The 18,300-nt window shown below is 43.8% G+C and overlaps 1 protein-coding gene across 2 annotated transcripts in view; it reads left to right on the forward strand.

Moving 5' to 3' along the window:
* The first annotated feature begins 1,030 nt into the window (after nt 1–1,030).
* Nucleotides 1,031–18,300, forward strand: part of LOC137676958 (lysine-specific demethylase 4C-like) — a 46,727-nt gene continuing 29,457 nt past the window's right edge. The window contains exons 1-2 of one of the 2 annotated variants that reach the window (XR_011050192.1): nt 1,031–1,201; nt 1,579–2,514. The gene's annotated coding sequence lies outside the window, so the exon portion shown is untranslated. Of the gene's footprint in view, nt 1,202–1,578; nt 2,515–18,300 lie in introns of those variants that run through there. The other variant, XM_068424162.1, reaches the window with a different exon arrangement.

An 18,300-nucleotide genomic window follows, 5' to 3' on the forward strand; every position in this document is an offset into this window, starting at 1 on the left:
AACAAGAAAAATCAAAGCATATCACACAGCTAAAAAAAACTGATTTATTTTAGCAGCATCCCGAACACTCAAACCTCAGCCTGTACCGTGGCACTTTAGAAAGTAAATGCATGACATATAGCATTGTGGGGCTTAGTCACTAAAAGCAACATTAAAGTTTTGGAAACAAAATCGCTTTCATATAGCAGTACTGATTGATAAAGGACGTGACGGTGTAAAAGAAACGAGGATAGCCAAGTCGACCTAGCGTCTTGCTCTGACAGTCCCACCATTCCTACGGACCAGAAAGGTCTTGCCTGTTGAGTATCCTTGAGGTTAACAGACTGACTTTGTTCGTAAGCCTAGGCCTTGTGCTTCCCTCACGTGTTTCCCGGTAGGTGCCGCGGCCGGTGGAAGGCAACGCCAGCTCTCCGTTCCACAGCACACACCGCTCAGGGGCTGCTGGGCCAACAGAGGCATATGCAGTGTGCACGGCCGGAGAGCCGCGGAGGCGGCACGTACACCTCCCCCCCACCCCGAGGCCAGCTCCCCCCAAGGTACCACTCACCCTCCCCCTGGAGGGGCGGGCAACCCGCGCGCCTGTGCCCGGGCCGAGCCTGGCCTTGCCGGCTGGCCATCAACACCAGAGCCCGCCGACACTGCCTGAGCCCCAGCAGCGCCGCCTCACCCCTGGCGCCCGTTAACGGCGCTAAGCGCCGCCGGCCGCCCCGGGCACCGCGGGCTCCTCTCAGGGGTCACCGCCACCGCCGCCAGGCCCCGCCCCGCGCCAGGTGACCACCCTCAGGGCACGAGCGGCCCCACGTGACCTCCGCGTGACGCCTCGTCCCTCACGCGGCCGGCACGCCTTGCAGGGCGGAGAACGCGCCTCCCCCGCCGCCGCCGCGTTCCGCCCGGAAGCACCAGCGGCTCCGCCCGCTCGTGGCGCCACGGCCGCTCCTCCGTCACGTGTTCTCCCCCCCACCCCCCTGCTCAGGCCTTCTCTGTTTCCTCGTGCGTTCGAGCGCTGCGCGCATGCGCAGCCAGCAGCTGTCATCCGCGCAGGGAGTGCGGCATCCCGCGGGCGCCGGGAGGAAAAGCCCCAAGGGGGTCGGGCCGGGCCGGGCCGGCAGCGGCGAGGGGGAGCGGAGCTGCACTGCCGCTGTTTCCTCTCCTCCTCGCCTGCCTCTGGCTGCCGCTGCACGTTTAGCCCTCTCCCGGACAGGTGCGGGGCGCGTTCCGAGCCGTGCCGGGCCGGGCGGCGGGGGGTGTGCGCGGAGGAGGTGTGGGGCGGCCTGTCCGCTTGGAGGGAGGGAGGGTGCGTGGACCAGGGGCGAGCGGGAGGATAGAGGAAGGCCGGGGCGTGCAAAGGGGTAACGGCGATGAGGCAGGGCGCTGTGGGGCAGGGCTGGGGGGAACGGGGCCGGGCCGGGTCGGAGCGTGGAGCCGCGGCGGCTCCAGGCGGCGGGCCAGCGGCTCGCCGGGTTGACCGCGCCGGGGCAGGCCGTGGGGGGGTCGGGTGCGAAGGGCGGAGCGGCCGCCGTGCCGTCCGGCAGTTCCCCGCTGCGGTGCGTGAGGGTCGGGACTCCCCTGGGGCGACAGGGAACTGGTCCGGCGGCTCGGCGTTGCGAATAAGCGAATGGCGTCTGGGACCGAGGTCAGGAAACGAAACCGGCAGGTGTCGGAAAAACGCGTCTCGTGTTCCCGTTCGTGGGCAGCGATTCTGGGTCAGGGCGGTCGGTGGAAGCTCTCCGAGAGATCAGGCGGTTTCCCCGGGTGTCAAAGTGGATGGACAGAGTAAAACACAGCGCTGCCTCTCTCCGTGTCTTTCTGGGCTTTGATGAAATTCTGCGGGCTTTCCAAACAGCCTCTGTTTCTTACAAAGTACACCCGCGTTGATACAGCTTGTTCGTTTCTGCGTGTCGTTAAGGCGTTCCTGGAATTTAAGAGTTGTAAAGTGTTAGAAAAAGACTTTAAAGCTGTCTTCTGAGTAAAACACTCGGTTAAGCGCCGGTTCCATGTCTGTGTGTCTGTGATTATAGTGCTTCACGCCTTCAGAGCCAGTTTCGGGATCAGGGCTTTATGCCATGTGAAACAGTTGGGGTCCCCAGAGCAAGGGATGTTGAAAATACCTTAGACACTCGATTAACATAGATATACAAAACAAAGGGAAGCTTTTACAATTTGAAGAGTGGTAATGGCTGTAAGATAAGGAGGCTCCAGGATAGTCTCACTTCAGATGGCTGGGCCTTGGGATGAGCGGATGCACAGGAAGACAGAGATAAGGGAATTTGCAACCTCAAAGGACGTGGCCTACCTGATCCACCGGCCTTCATCTGAAGACCCCCGACGACGACTGCGCATGCGAATGGACATTTGCATATCTCTTGGCTATGTAAATGAGTTCTCGAAATCCTATGACTATGTATAACTTTATGGTATATAGTCTCTGAAAATTTACCAAACCGGTGGAGCACTCATGGTGGATAATCCCCAGTGCTGCCCAGCGCTGCAATAAAGAATGCCTACTTAATAACACACTGGTGTTATTGAGTTTTCTTTCGGACTCCTTACCCAGCCGCACCTAGCTTCCCACTTCGGTGAGGAAAGTTAGAAAGCAAGGGGGTTTGGAGATCTCCGATTTTTGTATCACATGTTAGTAGTCTTATATTAATGAGCCTTGTCTCTTCTGCAGTTGATTTTAACTGGCAATCTGGAATTAAAAGTGTATACAAAATATCTTTTCTGCTAGATTAACTGTGTTAGGAAAAATATTAGGTGTCTGTGTGCTTTTAACAGACTTATACTAGCTCAGAGCATAAACAGCATTTATTTTTTTATATTATTAAACTGCAAATTTATAATTCTTTGCACTTTTTCTGAGACATTAGCAACAGCAGCAACGGCAGTTACCTGGCGGCTACTGAACCCGCAGTGTGAAACACTTTACATGAGAAAGAAACTTACTGGCAGCCTAATGCTATTTTTTGTCACCCTGCGGTGTTTTTTTGTTCACATTCTTAATGAAGCAAGAATGTGAAAATGACAGTGGTATAACATTTGTCTTGGGCTTTACCGTTATTTTTGCTTGAACTGTGATAGCTAGCTGATGGTATTGTTTCACAGAAGTACCTTCCAAACACAAGACAATGGAAAACACAAGCATGATTTGTTTTTCAGTACTTGAAATGGGGGTAAACTGAACCACTGCCTTATCTTACTCTCAGTTTCAGTTTGGAGTGGTGCTGATGTTATTGATTGTTGGTAACGGTTTTCTTTTAGCTAAGTGCAGATATGGATGCGTGTAAGAGCAATTTCCTTTATATAGGGACTGACCCAGGAAACAATAAGTCTCATCCAAATAGGCGGACATGATTAAATAGCCATTTGGTCGGAGTTAGAGCCAATGTATATATGGGAAAAACCTTTAGTCAGTGTTTGTTTAAAAAAAAACCCCCTGATTTGGTCTTTTTTTTTTTTTTAATGGTGAATATGATGAAATAGAAAAAAAATACAAGTCCTGTAATTTTCAGTCTTTAATTATTGATGACTATTGAATAGAGAATTTTGTATCTCTTGTCCTGGTTTCTAAACAAATCAGACAAACAGTTCTGCAGCAAATCTAAATGCACAATATACCAGAGTAATGAATTCAAATCAGACAATTATGTTGCCAAGTGCTAATTATTAGAATCTTCCTAAGCTGTTATGAACAAACACAATAATTACTAAAACAAATCGGTGATTTCATGCGTAAGTAATAAAAAATGTTGGATTGAGTAGATTTAGGACTTTCTTAGTTTAAACAGCTCTTAATTGGTCTGCTTCTTAGTTCTGCACTTCATTCACTTTGAAATTTTCATTTTTTTCTATAAGTGTTTTTTGCTGGAATATGTTTCATCAGCATGATGCTGAACAGAATGTGAATGGGGTATATGGTAGTGTCAGTTTTGGTCAAATTTGTTTTATGAAGCTGGTATTATTATCCTACTAACCCCCAACATAAATAAAAAAAAACTAATACATTTTGAAACACATTTTTAGTATACGTGGAACTTCAAAGAGAACGTGTTTTACTGTAATTCTGCTAGTACAAGATATTTTTAAGTTTTCTGAATGATCACATGAACGGTGCAAAAGGTGATGTTCTGAAATGTTAAAATTTTAATACTTATCTAGTAAAAAATCTCCATAGTCACTTGATAGCTTGATATTTCATATCTCAAAATGAACAAATGATGTGTTGAGTTCTTTTCTTGATTTTCATTTAGATTCATAGACTGGCTCATAAGATATTTTGAAGAAATGCAGTATTTTATGCTTGAGAGATAGTAATTGTTGTGTAATCAAATCACATAATGAAGGTGTTCATAACAACTTGCTGATCTGAAGTCCAGAGTGCATTATAAACTCTTATTGTAATTTTGGTATATAAAGAGTTAGGGTGTACTACAGGTTTCTTAGGTGGCATTGCATATCATAATTCATTCTGTTGTAGGCTTGCATTTTGCTCCAACTTTATTTCATCAGTTTAAAATTGTGGAGTTATGCATAGCGGATAAGTTGTTAACTTTGTCTGCGTGAGTAGTCCTACTACTGAGTTATGCAATCACTCATTTTTATCCTTAATTCTGTTTACGTCTAACATGGCGGGACAGTATATTTGGGACAGTATACTTAGGACAGTATACCCTAAAAACTGACGACAGGATATGGTAACAACAGATTAGAAAAATTATCAGAATTTTTCATTTAAGGTGTTAAAATTGCAGGTGTTAAAATTCAAAACACACCTTCTTGTGAAGAGTGAATATTGAAAAAAAATTTGGTGTCTAATCAGTTTCACTTTCTGATTCTCAGACATGACAGGATACTTCATTGACTGTTGCAGATATTATAGGAGTGTTTCACAAACAAAATACTTCCCAGTTCCTTTGTGACATTTCTGTCTGTAAAATGTAGAATCACTCGATTGAGACTGTTGTGATTTAGCTCTGTAGACCTATGATTTCCTGCTGGGTTTTGTCTAATAAAATGCTAGTTATTAGCAGGGAGTTTGTCTCTAAGAAGACCTAGATAAGTACTCCTATTCAGAATAGATGCTGTATGACAAACATTACTGTGCTGGGTCAGGTTTTATTTCACTTCCACAGTTTATTTCTTTGCTTAAAACGTAATTTATAAGTTGCTAAAATGGTAAATGAACCTATGGCTTTGGAGCCAGATAAATTGTTTATAATAATAAACTGTTTTGAACAAAGAGGGCAATTCTGATTTAAAATTAAAATTGAAATTGGGGAAATGCATAGAAGTCTGTAAACTGAGCTATGAATAAAAGTGTAGAAATAAAAAAGTTTAAGAAACTCCCTAAGTTTTAGTAATCAAACTCTTTACGTTTGGGTTTGATTTCTGACAGAAGTATTTGGGGTATTTGATTTGAATAAACGATGACTAATTTTTCAAAACTGAGATCAGTAAAAAGATCTGAAATTTGGAAAGGTATTACGTAATAATAGAGAAAAAACTTTTTAACAGATCTGTTGCCTTCAGGGTTGTAGATATGGCTTATGTTTGAGTTGGTGAAACTTACAAGTTCACAATGTTCTGTACTTGTCCCTGTGGAAATCTCGTCTGGATTTATTGAGATACAGATTTTGCAGGTTCCTGCTGTACAAATGTTAGCTATATAGTTTACTTTTCATTGAATGTTTCGCATTACAAAGTGAGATGACATGCTAGAGCTGCAAGTTTAACAGAGGCACAATGTTGATTCTTCTTGCTCCTTTTGTCTGTTATAATATTGTGGATTAGAGTCATGTGGTTCTCAGATACCAGTCTGTGAGTTCATTTTAAGTGGTCTGCCCCTGGTATTAAATGGTATGCCATTTCAGTGGTCTGTGATCGGTTTGGAGTGAGGAGGCTTTTGGTCATGTCAGCTAAGCAAATGATGATTTCTTCTCTGCTGTGAGCGTTGTAGCAGACCTCAGAAGTGCAGTACGACTATACTGTGCATGTGCTTTTTGGTCGTGTAGTTCACTTTAGCGTGTGTGCTATCAGTCATAACAGAGGAAAGGCAAGATGTGCATGACTCTTCCCTGGCCACTAGGTGTTGGGGCTATGATAATTTAGGACAAGGTGTAATGTTAGGGGAATCGCATGATGTCTTTGAATTACAAAATCTTTTATGAGAGGGGAATTGCTCACTGTGAAGGTTAGTAGTAGCTGGACCTTATCACAGGTGCAGAAGTACAGTTTCAGGTGTGCCATAAGCAGCTTTGAGGGGGAAAAGTATGTCTTCCTGTTTCTCAGGTTAGAGAGACTCATTTACATTTTTTTTGGTCCTGTCCTTGTTCTGCATCTGATAAAGGATTTGCCGTGTAGTGGTGGCTTGTGAAAATTATTGTCACTGTTGCTATAGCATATCCCTGAAAAGAATATGTGTGTTTTGGTGTTAAGGAGTTGTGAAATCCAGGGTATAAGGGTATCTTTTGGGAGATCTGTAAAGACAGTTAATAATGTGCCGTAGAGTTAGGGAGTTTTTTTGAGAAGTGCATGTTGGCAGAAATGACAGACCTGGCAGAACTGTTTAAAAGTGCTTAATCAGGAAGCAGTTCACATCTACCACCTGCTATTTGTATCCCCAGCAATATTATAGGCTGAATTAGCAATGAGTATTTTTCTGAACTTTTATGTGCTTGTAGATTAGCTTTTTAAAAACTGAGATCTAGGCCAAACTGCTTTCCAGTTTCCTTGAGGGCTACACGTGAATTTGAGAATGTTGTTACACCATTGTGTGAGTTCATGGTTTACTTGCATCTTTAATAGTGCTTACAGCTTTGGTACCCCTTTCCCCTGACTAAAAGTAATTTACTGGAACTCGTAAAGATCCAGAAATAGCATGCAGTGATGATCAGAAGTATGGAATGGATTTTCTGTGAGACTAGGAGTCTTCAGCTTAGGAAAGAGATGACTGTGGGAGACTGTGATAGAGATGTGTCATGTGTGATCTGAACGTAAATATGAGCAGATAGGTAACTGTTCCCAGTGCGCACATGAGACGTCAGATGAAACTAAAATGTGAAATACTAAAAATGTAGAGGGAGATATCTGACTTAGCATATTGTTGATTGTGGAATGCTTTGTCATGAGATGTTTTGGATATTAAAGGCCTACAAAAGTTCAAAATCACAGGCAAAATATCCATCAAAGTCCACAAAATGCAATAATATCCTTTTTGTCTAAGGATTCCTTGATCTGTTGATTGCTGGAGAGTGAGATGGTATTCTGGAAAGGTATAATTATAAGATACCCTTACATTTACCTTTTTCTAGATATCTGCTGTTAGCAACTGTGAAAACTTGATAGGTCTGACTTGCTGTTGCTGAAGGCTGTTAAATGTTTCTTCCAGCTAGGACTGTGGATTTCCTACCTGTGTTTTCATTAAAAAGAAAGTAAAACCTCTTGAAACATGGGTTACAAATAAATACACCCCTCCCTCCCCCCTCCTTGCTCTTTGTCCCAGATCAATTATTTCCAGGTGTTTTTGCATGCTATGAGCCTGGTATAGGAGAGGAATGTCTGTGGAATGAATTCAGGTCATTTTTCAGTTCAATATCTATGGGTTAAAAATAGGTAATTGTTATATTTTTGGAAATAATTTCTGTAGGGGTAGTATTAAACATAGAAATGCAAACTTGAAGTTTGTCAAACTACTTAGAGCTTTATAGTCAAATTGAGATGGTTTTAGGAGCTTCAGAATACTGTTACCTACCCAGATTCCTGGTTTCTTAAGTTTTTATAATCAATTAAATACTTTAATACTCCTAACATTTTTAAACTTAATTGTTTCTTCCTGATGACTGCTGGGTGTCTGATGAATACATGCCTAACCATGAGATTTGGCTTATAAATGCCTCATATCACAAATACAAAACATTGTGGCCCATAAATTTATTTTAACAGTTAATGAGATCAAATAACATAAATAAGAGATTTGGAATTCCTGATAAATAGGATCTTTTTCTTTTTCTAAGCCAGGTACATAAACTAGGCAGACATAATTTGCGTGCACACTTACTGTTATTAAAGTAACAATTCAAACATAAGTATGCAAAACCAAATTACTTTGAGAATTAACTATTTGCATATTCAGTAATAGCTGGACATGCAAGCTCTGTTTTTATGTTTCCAGTTACCTGAAAGTCATTCCTGTAGCTAGTCATGCTACAGTGCACTGTTGCAGTATCTTGCATCTTTGAATTTGCTTTACTAAATAACATAGGGAGTTGGATGGTACCTACTTACAGATTATGCTAAAAACTTTTTAAAAATTATGTAGGAAAATGCAGAAGCAAATCTACCCATATCTGTGACAAAAATAAATTACTGGATGAGTTTATGGAGTTTTTACTTATGTTGGAAATAAAATTGCCGCTTATACTATTATAGACTGAGACCTGGTTTTCTACTGTTTTTTTCCTTTCCAGCTCTTTCAGAGCTGGTTGTAAAAACCTCATATTCTTTTTCCAAAACAGACTCTACAAATAGGAGGTTAGTGGAAAAAAAATCATAGTTTTCCTCAAGTTTTGTCAATAAAGTGTTTTTATTGAATGATTCCTAAAAAATGGTGGCTGGTACTTTATAATGTGAATGCTCTGTCTTGTTTGTTTTTAAATTGAAAACTTTGTATCTGACAACTGTTTTCAAATAGATTATTTCAGGTCAGCCTCAACAAAATGCTGTGGCTTTTTGTGCATGCTTTTCTCTGGACAAATTTATTTTCTAGTTGTTAGGTATTTGAAAAAAAATTCTCGGGATGAATTAGTTCTTCCTCAAACGTTTGATGTCCCATAGTTAGTGTGGGTGAAAATTTGCAAGAAAACTAAAAGGGAAGGATGTGTGTTTTAACTAATTTCTCTGTGAGAAGTGAAGACCTTCAAAGATTTGTTTGTTTTTCTTCCTGTCTTCCTGTCACGGTTTAAAGCTGGGCCGGCTATTAAACCTGTGGCAGACGCTCTCTGTTAACCCTCCTCTCCCCCCCGCACCCGAAGGGAAAGGGAAAAGGGAGAGAGACTTACAGGTTGGAAAGTTAAAACAGTTTTAATAAACTATAATAATGAAAAAGGGTATAATAATAATATTGGAATAATCAAATATATACAAATATATACAAAACCAATATCGAGCTCCCCCGATGTCGGCCACATCACCACCGGCACTGCAGGGCAGGCTCCGGGAAGGCCCAGGCTGGGCCCAGCGACGGTCGAGAACTCGATTCAGGGATGCACGGATCGGGATCAGGGGCAGCAGGAAAACAGACAGAGTCCTCTTTGGACACTGGCCAAAGGCTCAAGCCGCAGAAGCAGCCCGAAGGAGCAGAAGCCGCCCAAGCAGGCAGAAGCACCCAAAACCAGCAGGTGGAAGGAGGAAGGGGCCGAGACCTTCGTGATCCCCCTGCTTTATACTGAGAATGATGTGTATGGGATGGAATACCTTCGTTGGTCAGTTTTGGGTCACCTGTGCTGTCCGCTCCTCCCTGCAGGTGCGACCCCCCCTTTGGCTCTTCACTTGTAAGCAGTGAGGAATTTAGCAGTGACCTTGGTTTCTCTAAGACTAAGTACAGCAAGAGCCTTTCTGCATAACATCCCTACCAGTGCTTCAGCGATAACTACAAACTTCGAGCATTATCAGTCCTGGAAGCAGACACTGTCTGCAAAACATGCAGTTACTTTCAGAAAGTGCAGTTACTTAGAAGAGACTTAGCTGAAAGTAAAAATCACTGAAAGGAAAACTGGCCTGGTTTAGGCCAAACCAGGACATTCCACCCCTTATTCCACACCATTCACGTCATACTCAGATCATCACTACCTTTTCATTTTCAAATATATACAGACATCACTAGTTTATGATTCATCTCTATACAAAGTTCATTAAGTTCATTTAGTTCAGGATTGTGGGTTTCCATCTGGTTAGCAGTCTCTCAGGGCAGGAGACATGGTTTTGTCATGGTTCGTGCCCACGGGTTGCAGGTTAGAGATGTCAGTCTCGAGGAAGTTACTGGACACCACTTGATGAAGCTAGCTCCGGTCTCATCACCACTGCCTCAACCTGAAAGACACTTATGAACACTGTTAGTATTTTGCAGTAATTAACATCGTACAGTTCAGAATTAAGTATTCTCACCCCAGATTAGATCACCTTCAGGGACACATCGGACTTCACCATCCTGCAGCATCACCCACCAAGTACATCCAGGTCCTTGAGCAAAAGCAATCCCACAAATGGGTTTACCTTTGCCTGTAGCAGGAAGAACCCAGACAGTTTTTCCCAACAGATTCCTTTCATGCACCACAGGGACTTTATCCCCTTCTACTGTATGTAAAAGGTCTGACTGAGCAGGGCCAGCTCGGTTGATAGATCCTCTGGTGTTAACTAGCCAGGTAGCTTGTGCCAAATGCTTATCCCAGTTTTTAAAGGTTCCACCCCCCATTGCTTTTAAGGTAGTTTTCAACAGCCCATTATACCGTTCAATTTTCCCAGAGGCTGGTGCATGATAGGGGATATGATATACCCATTCGATGCCGTGCTCTTTGGCCCAGTTGTCTATGAGACTGTTTTTGAAATGAGTCCCATTGTCTGACTCAGTTCTCTCTGGCGTGCCGTGTCGCCAGAAGATTTGCTTTTCGAGGCCCAGAACAGTGTTCCGGGCAGTGGCATGGGGCACAGAGTATGTTTCCAGCCATCCAGTGGTTGCCTCCACCATGGTAAGCACATAGCGTTTACCCTGGCGGGTTTGAGGGAGTGTGATATAGTCAATTTGCCAGGCCTCCCCATATTTATATTTCAGCCACCACCCCCCATACCACAAAGGTTTTAACTGTTTGGCTTGCTCAATTGTGGCGCACGTTTCACAGTCGTGGATAACCTGTGCCATAGAGTCCATGGTTAAGTCCAACCCTCGGTCACGAGCCCATCTGTATGTTGCGTCTCTCCCTTGATGACCTGAAGTGTCATGAGCCCACTGAGCTAAAAATAGTTCACCTTTGTGTTTCCAGTCCAAATCTATTTGGAACACTTTAGCAGCCTGATCCGCTTGTTGGTTGTTTCGATGTTCCTCAGCTGCCCGACTTTTAGGTACGTGAGCATCTACATGACGTACCTTCACGACTAGTTTCTCTACCCAAGCAGCAATATCTTGCCACAATTCAGCAGCCCATAGGTTTACCTTTGGCGCTGCCAGTTGCTTCGCTTCCACTGCTTTAACCACCCCCACAAGGCATTTGCTACCATCCATGAGTCAGTATAGAGATACAGCCTTGGCCACTTTTCTCGTTCAGCAATGTCTAAAGCCAGCTGGATGGCTTTTACCTCTGCGAATTGACTTGATTCACCTTGTCCTTCTGTGGCTTCTGTGACTTGTCGTATGGGACTCCATACAGCAGCTTTCCACTTCCGATGCTTTCCTGCAAGACGACAGGATCCATCAGTGAACAGGGCATACTGCTTCTCATCCTCTGGTAGTTCGTTATATGGTGGGGCTTCTTCAGCACGTGTCACCTCCTTTTCTGGTGGCATTCCGAAGTCTTTGCCTTCTGGCCAGTCCATGATCACTTCTAAGATTCCTGGGCAATTAGGGTTTCCTATTCGAGCTGTCTGTATAATTAATGCAATCCATTTACTCCATGTAGCATCAGTTGCATGATGAGTAGTGGGAACCTTACCCTTGAACATCCAGCCTGGTACTGGTAATCGGGGTGCCAGAAGCTGTGCTAACAAAGCACCGATTACCTCTGAAGCAGCTCTAACTCCTTCATATGCTGCCAGTATCTCTTTTTCAGTTGGAGTGTAATTGGCCTTGGAGCCCCTGTATCCTCGACTCCAAAATCCTAGGGGTCGACCTTGAGTCTCCCCTGGTACTTTCTGCCAGAGGCTCCAGGTAGGACCATTGTCCCCGGCTGCGGTGTAGAGCACATTTTTAACATCTTGTCCCCTACGGACTGGTCCAAGGGCTACTGCATGCACAATCTCTTGTTTAATCTGTTCAAAAGCCTGTCGTTGTTCAGGGCCGCACTGAAAATCATTCTTCGTTTGGGTCACTTGATAAAGAGGGCATACAATCTGGCTGTAATCTGGAATATGCATTCTCCAGAAACCCACAACGCCTAAGAAGGCTTGTGTTTCCTTTCTGTTAGTTGGTGGGGACATAGCTGTTATTTTGTTGATCACCTCTATCGGGATCTGGCGACGCCCATCTTGCCATTTAATCCCTAAAAACTGGATCTCCCGGGCAGGTCCCTTGACCTTGCCTCTTTTTATGGCAAACCCAGCTTTCAGAAGAATTTGAATTATTTTCTCCCCTTTGTCAAAAACTTCTGCTGCTGTATCACCCCATACAATGATATCATCAATGTATTGCAAATGTTCTGGAGCTCCACCCTTTTCTAGTGCAGTCTGGATCAGTCCGTGGCAAATAGTAGGACTGTGTTTCCACCCCTGGGGCAGTCGATTCCAGGTGTACTGGATACCTCTCCAGGTAAAAGCAAACTGTGGCATGCACTTTGGTGCCAAGGGAACAGAGAAAAACGCGTTAGCAATGTCTATGGTGGCGTACCACTTGGCTGCCTTTGACTCCAGTTCGTATTGAAGTTCTAGCATGTCTGGCAGGGCAGCACTCAGCGGTGGCGTAACTTCATTTAGGCCACGATAGTCCACAGTTAATCTCCATTCTCCATCAGACTTTCGCACTGGCCATATAGGACTATTAAAGGGTGAGCGAGTCTTGGTAATCACTCCTTGATTTTCTAATTGTCTAATCAGTTTATGAATGGGGATCAGGGAGTCTCGATTGGTGCGATATTGTCGTCGGTGCATCGTGGTAGTAGCAATTGGCACCTGTTGTTCTTCAACCTTCAGCAACCCCACAACAGAAGGATCCTCTTAGAGGCCAGGCAAGGTAGACAGCTGTTTAATGTCCTCAGTCTCTACAGCTGCTATACCAAAGGCCCATCTATACCCTTTTGGGTCCTTAAAATACCCTCTCTTAAGGTAGTTTATGCCAAGGATGCATGGAGCATCTGGGCCAGTCACAATGGGGTGCTTTTTCCATTCATTTTTAGTTAGGCTCACTTCGGCCTCCAGTACAGTTAACACTTGAGATCCCCCTGTTACTCCTGAAATACTGATAGATTCTGTCCCTTTATGATTCCATGGCATTAGGGTGCACTGTGCACCAGTGTCTACCAGGGCTCGATACCTTTGTGGTTTTGATGTGCCAGGCCATTGAATCCACACAGTCCAATAAACTCAGTTGTCCCTCTCCTCCACCTGGCTGGAGGCAGGGCCCCCCTAATTAAGGAATGGATTCGTGCTGCTCACGGGGATTGGACCTTCATTTCCCTTATTCACATTTTGGAAATAGAGATCTGAGGCCCATCTACTGTGACTGGAGTCCTGCTCACTGGTAACTGGAGTAGCCATCCTCCTAGGAAAATTCTTTCTTGTATTTCTTTTAGCTTGCAACTCATGTACTCGTGCCTGTAGGGTACTGGTAGGTTGTCCATGCCATCTGCTCATGTCCTCCCCATAATCACACAGGGCAAACCACAGGATACCTCATGACGTGTTCCGTTTCCTTTGAGCCAGTCTTGTAGGAGGGCGTTTTCTCCTAACGGCTGCAAAACGGGCCTGTGTAGGTAGAGAGTCAGGTTTATTCTCTATCCTGGACAGTTTGTCTGACAGTTGTTTAAATTAGTCCTGGTTTTCCTTAGTCAGTTTTTCCACAGCCGAGATGCGGGTCTGCAGTGGGGAAGAAATACTGTCTTCATACTGTTGCATACAGTTAGCCATTTTACCCACAGTAGATCGTGCCATATCATCTATATATCCAGACTAATATTGACAATGTATGGGTATATGTTGGTGGAGCACTCTTCAGAACCTTCCAGAACATGGATCGGTTGCATTCTGCTTCGTCAGCATTTACAGGATCTACAATTTCCCGTGGGTGTCTATAATTATAAAGATCTCTTGCACAGCTAGTTCTCTAAGGTAGTTAATACCTTTTTCTATAGTGGTCCATTTGCTTAGGTGGCTCAAAACATCATTTTTATAGGGATACCTACTCTTTACAACTGACAAGAGTCGCCTCCAGAGACTGATAGTGTTTGACCTTCTTGCAAGCACCTTATCAATACCACCGTCTCTGGACAGGGATCCCAACTGTCTGGCTTCTCTACCATCCAATTCCATGCTATCCGCCCCGTTATCCCAGCATCAGAGCAGCCAGGTAATAATTGGCTCACCGTCATAACGGCTGAAGTCTTTCCTTATATTTCGCAAGTCCTTCAGGGATAAGGAGTGGTCGGTTACCTCTACGTCCGAGTCCTCCTCCTGTGATAGTTCTGCTTTAGAAGGACCTTTCTTGTGTGATGGGTCTGCTTTAAAAAGATGATCAAGGAAACCCCCATCTGTGTCAGGCCCTGACTCTGCCTGAGAAGGGCCCTCATCTGGGTCATGTGATGGCTCTGCCTTAGAAGGCTCTGAGTCATCATCCTTCACTTCACGAGCTGAAGTATTTAGGTATTTCTTCCTGGTTACAGGGGCAGTTAGTACAGATTGGGTAGATGCTGGGGTTTGAGTAGATGCAGTGGCTGTCGTGGGAGTGCTGAGACTCGCTAGAGTCTGAGTAGCTGCAGTGGCCATCTTGGGGGGTGCAGCAGCTGCGGTGTGGGCTGCCGGGGTTTGAGTGGATTTAGTAGCTGTAGCGGCAGCACGTGCTGTAGGATCTGAGGTGGCTGCATAACTCCTACACCTGTCCCTGCACCGATATTTAATCTTATCCCACATCAGAAACACATTCAGGACAACCGAAAATGAAAACATGCCACCTAGACAGCCCCATCCGAATTTCACAAAATCTAGTGGAATCAGCTTGGCAGAAAAGGAGAAGGTACTATTTCCCGAAGTAAAATTGAAAGAGCAGTCATTAACAGAATGAGCTAAAGGACGCCCGGAGTGCGCAGATGAAGTCGCTGCTACTGATTCGCGATTAAAGCTGCCCATCATTGTGTCATGGAGATAAGAGATCGGAATAGCAACTGCCCATTTTCCCACAACATAAACATGTATCAAACCCCATAGCAAAACGAAATGTTTCGAGCAGCTCCCACTGTTAAACCACATGTAAATATTCATAAGAAGCAAGCAATAATATGCTGCATATGGCAAGTAAGGTATTATTACACTTAACTCTGTAAAAAGCTCTATAAAGAGATAACACAGCGTTCAAAAATAACATTGCCACCTTACCTATCTGTTTTAATTTCCAACCCCTCGTAAATCTCAAAGGAAGAAATCTGCTACTCTCTCAGCTGAGCTCTCCGGGTCTCCTCCCGCCAGAGCTGGGATTCGACTTATCAGAGCAACCTGTTGGAGCTTCTCTTGAGCCCCACGTTGGGCGCCAATAAATCTGTCATGGTTTAAAGATGGGCCGGCTATTAAACCTGTGGCAGATGCTCTCTGTTAGCCCTCCCCCCCCCAACCGAAGGGAAAGGGAAAAGAGAGGGAGACTTATGGGTTAGAAAGTTAAAACAGTTTTAATAAACTATAATAAAGAAAAAGGGTATAATAATAATATTGGAATAATCAAATATATACAAATATATACAAAACCAATATCGAGCTCCCCCGATGTCGGCCACGTCACCACCAGCGCTGCAGGGCAGGCTCTGGGATGGCCCAGGCTGGGCCTAGCGATGGTCGAGAGTTGGATTGAGGGATGCACGGATCGGGATCGGGGGCAGCAGGAAAGCAGACAGAGTCCTCTTTGGACACTGGCCAAAGGCTCAAGCCGCAGAAGCAGCCCGAAGGAGCAGAAGCCGCCCAAGCAAGCAGAAGCACCCAAAACCAGCAGGTGGAAGGAGGAAGGGGCCGAGACCTTCGTGATCCCCCCGCTTTATACTGAGAATGATGTGTATGGGATGGAATACCTTCGTTGGTCAGTTTTGGGTCACCTGTGCTGTCCGCTCCTCCCTGCAGGTGCGACCCCCCCTTTGGCTCTTCACTTGTAAGCAGTGAGGAATTTAGCAGTGACCTTGGTTTCTCTAAGACTAAGTACAGCAAGAGCCTTTCTGCATAACATCCCTACCAGTGCTTCAGCGATAACTACAAACTTCGAGCATTATCAGTCCTGGAAGCAGACACTGTCTGCAAAACATGCAGTTACTTTCAGAAAGTGCAGTTACTTAGAAGAGACTTAGCTGAAAGTAAAAATCACTGAAAGGAAAACTGGCCTGGTTTAGGCCAAACCAGGACACTTCCTTTTTTTTCTCATTTGCTGGAGCTTGCTTTATATGACTTATTTAATTTGGGTGGTTGAGTAAAGGTTGTGGGCGTCGATATTTTATATGTTGAACTCACAGAAATAATAAAATAATCTGATCTTCCAAAATATGAACGCACTTAGTTTATGACACAGGTACGACACAAATGGCCTATAGTTACTTAGTGCTTTTCCGTGTTAGCTAATCATTGTGTGTATAGCAGAGCAGATGTAGCAGGCTGTGCTTTTTCTCCTTTCTTGTTCAGCAGTGCTTTCAGCACAGGGACCAAAGCAGACACCATTTGACAGCCAAGAGATGCCTCCTGCGAAGCATCTTTGGAAGAACAATTGTGTAAAGTCTTGTGTAATTTACAGCAGGAAGTTTTGGTTCCCTACTCATGAAGGGTGGAACTCAAAGTACTGGTTAGTTCATTTTAAACTAGAAGCAAAAAGAAGTGTATAGCCTTCAGAGGAGATCTGACAGCTTAGTATTAAAGCGGAGCGAGAATGCTACGATACTGAAAGTTGGTTTCATGTAGTGAAGGCTGCAGGTTTTTGTGCATTTTAACCAACTGCAAATTAACGTGCTGATTTTCTGGTGTGTTTCATTCTGGTTTAACAGAGTATTTTCTAGTTGTGTAAATCAGTGCCTTGCTTGGTGTTTGGATTTCTATATGAGGTATCAAATAGATGAAACTTGGAAGATGTTTTCCAATGCTGGGGATAATATATTCTGTGTTCTTGTGAGGGTATGAAGGATTCCGCATGGAAGAATGGTGTTTAACAAATAAGTCTTCCACCAATAAATTATATTTAGTATCCTGACAGCTTTAACAGTGTGGTAAGATGTAGGTATTACCAAAAGACAGGGGAGGCTGGAAATTGTAGCTGCCTGGTACTAATTTGCATAGTTGAGATTCAGTTGGCTGCGGTGGGGTATAGAGGTCCTTTCTTTTTCTTAGGATGTAGAAGAAACAATCCTGTAGATTCTGCACACCAAACAATCATGCAGAGTAAAGTGTGTGATCAAACACGTAATATAGTACACTTCTGTTCTGTACATGTAGGTAATTAACTCTTCCCATATCCAGCCTTAGGAATGTCAAAGCATGCAGAAAGTTATTCTTCTCTCTCTTCTCTTTTCTGTTTTTTTTGCTTTGGTAGCCCCCAAGAAGTTTGCTGTAGTCTTTTATCACCTTTTTGTTCTGGTAGTTAATGTACATATCAAAGTATCAAGTTTGTTATGTTTGTACAAGCTGTGCAGTTTAGATATTACAGAATTTGTTTAAAAAGCATTTCCCCTTGTCATCGTAACAGGTGAAATGTGTTTACATCTTGGATTATGTAAATACTGGTAGCATTAATGAGATTTCATGTTGTTGTGAGTATATGAGCGTTTCTAGTATTTGACATTTTGAATTAGGTTCATTAGGTTTCTCAGGCCACATACTGTCATAGATGTGGATGATTAAACTTTGCTGACCTCACATTTCCACTTCTGTAGTATTAAGACAAATGTAGCATTAATATACTCCTGGCTGATGATTTGCAAGTCTTTTGACGAGGCCTGACAATGTCTGTAAACTTTTTAAAAGGACAATTGGGTCTTTAACCCAGCTATTGGATCCTTAGCTGGCAACTTTGGACAAGTTACATGCTTGCATTTTATCTAAATTTTGTGCTGCTTAATCAGATATGTTTCAAGACAGAGGCAAACTACCTGGTCATCAAGAAATTCAAGCTTTTTGGGCAGGCTTTGCAGTTTATTGATCAGGCTCATAGCTTGAGCTTGACTAAAGCTTTCCCATGATTAGCTAAAAAGCTGCTTTCTTTCAGTGTTATGTGAAGTACTAATGCGTGCTAATTTGAATGGAGTGTGTCTTCTCATTTATTCACATTACCATCTGTTTTTCTAGATAGTCGTGGGCAATCTTGTCAACATGCAGTACTGTCTTGCAAGGAGGACAGAAGAAGGCTGATTACAATGTTGGTATTAGGGATTTAAA

This window comes from Nyctibius grandis, chromosome Z (assembly GCF_013368605.1).
Source record: "Nyctibius grandis isolate bNycGra1 chromosome Z, bNycGra1.pri, whole genome shotgun sequence".
Lineage (NCBI taxonomy): Eukaryota > Metazoa > Chordata > Aves > Nyctibiiformes > Nyctibiidae > Nyctibius > Nyctibius grandis.